The 2227-nt window shown below is 30.0% G+C and overlaps 1 non-coding gene across 1 annotated transcript; it reads right to left on the minus strand.

Annotated features, from left to right (window-relative positions):
- Positions 1-418: 418 nt before the first annotated feature.
- Positions 419-491, minus strand: TRNAV-CAC (transfer RNA valine (anticodon CAC)). Its single transcript has one exon. It is a non-coding gene; the product is annotated as a tRNA-Val (tRNA).
- Between the last annotated feature and the right edge of the window lie 1736 nt (positions 492-2227).

Raw genomic sequence — 2227 nt, forward strand, 5'->3', positions numbered from 1 at the left:
TATGTATCGCACGACGACTTAATGCCCCCAGGCGGTACTAAATGTTACTGATTATTCGTTAAAGAGAGAATACGTTTATCGGTAATTATTATAAATTGTATGAAACCCTGACTAAGGTTTTGTGACGTCACAATTCTGAACTCTCAAGTTTGTTAGAACAGAATCGTACTTATAACGATTAGGTCCTTGCGTTTATAGTACCTATTTTTAATTTAATTTCATCATTTTAGTAACTATAAATTATTTATTAAAATCAGAATTGTAATTAATAAGATTAATTTAATACAGTAAAGAAAGAAATTAAACTACCTTCATACTTATGTAATAATATGAACCGATAGATCAATGAACAAATTGGTATATATTATTAAATGAGAAAAGAAATTTATCGAAACAAAAGAAAATTAAAAAGCAGAACTGTTTCCGCCCGGGATCGAACCGGGGACCTTGTGCGTGTGAAGCACACGTGATAACCGCTACACTACGGAAACTTGAGAATAATAAGTGAAATTATAGTACAGTTTCTAAAACAGGATAGATATGTATTTGATCGTATTTTTATCTTTATTTCAATTTTTCTAACCTTCCAAGATAATGCAATGGAATATAATATTAATAGTGTAAAATTTATTATTTTAAATTGCAAACTTATTATGGAAAACAGTGACAAATTATATGTTTGATGTAGTTACGGTCTACCACTAACAAATAGAACATCTGAATTTGCAATTTAATACTTTTTAAATAATATTTTTGTTTTTTCACTAAAATATTTTTAATACGGGATTTAATATGTCATCATTATGATCGAAACAATAAAGCTCATTTTTAATTTGAATTTTTAAATGATAAAATCAGTTAATAAGGATATTGACCGGCACCCTTAGTCAATAACCTTATTAACTGATTTAAAGAGCAGACATTCAGTCAATATAGGTTTGAATAGATTTTAACACTTAAATCTTTCTGTAATGGGCAAGTAAAACAATAGCGAGTCGGTTCTGGCACTCGCCGGCCGCTGATATTGACTGGTTCAGGGTTCTGTAGCAGATATACCTATACTAAGTTATGGTATTTCTACGAATGTACGATTTAATTGCTATTACAATATTGCTTATAAAATATGTGTATGTAAATACCTACATTCCTGTTTTGTAAACACTTTTTTCAAAAATTAAAACAATTTTTCTATTCATATTTCTTTGATTCTCATATTCATAACCATTAATAGATTTGCATCTCTATATCCTAAGTAACAAAGTTCAAATTCATTTACCAAATATATTTCAATGACAAGTCTCTTTTGTGTTTATTTCACTATTTCAGTAGCACTATAGGATATGTTAATTTGTTAAAATTTCAATCCCATATATCATTGCGTGTACATACGCCTGCTTTTCAATGTTTACTAGGATATAGAGTACTGGATGTGACTTCGAAATAGTTACTTAAGTAATTTTTTCAATTGATATTTTTTTCCTAAAAGAAAAGGGTAGGTAATGACCATATACATTTTTGTTAGCTAATTAATACAATACAGCTTCATATTAACCCTTTTTAATCTCGTGTTTTAAAAAAAGGACATTCTTTTATTTCTGTGTGAATTTCAAAATCACTTTCCGAATAGACAATCATATTATCTAATATGATACATAATCTATTTCCAATAAATCAAATAAGACACCTGTTTGATAATAACTACTAAAAAGATTCTAATAGTAAGTTTATATTTTTTATACCTACGAAAATTTTATATTACAGGAAATTTTTATACCCGATCAGCTTTTCGCGCGATATCAAAAAAGAAAACTGTTAGATAATTAGTTTTAGTTTACAGAATTATGTTTTTGACGTGACAACGTCTTATAATTCGATAGAGCCGCCTGCACGCACGAAAAAACATGACTCATGCGGCGTTACCTCGCTCTGAAGCGTTCCATGTGGCTTGAAGTGCGAGCGAGAGCGCGGAACGAGCGACAAAGACGCACAATCGGACGTTGTCACGTTCAACTATCGTCAGTAAACCGACTTTACAGACAACCAATTTTTTTTAATATAAAGATAGGTAGTACGTTTTTATTCTAGATGCCTATTCTAGATAAATAGATCAGTGCAAATAGGGTAGAGGCAGCGACCCGCGATAGAGTCATTTCCTGATTTTGATGTCGCAATACGGTTAATATCCAGTACATGATATTTTATAAGATAATACTTAAGTAATTACTAA

Source organism: Colias philodice, chromosome 12 (genome assembly GCF_061535455.1).
Source record: "Colias philodice isolate Cphi_HAF_F1 chromosome 12, ilColPhil1 Martin Lab GWU primary, whole genome shotgun sequence".
Classification (NCBI taxonomy): Eukaryota; Metazoa; Arthropoda; class Insecta; order Lepidoptera; family Pieridae; genus Colias; species Colias philodice.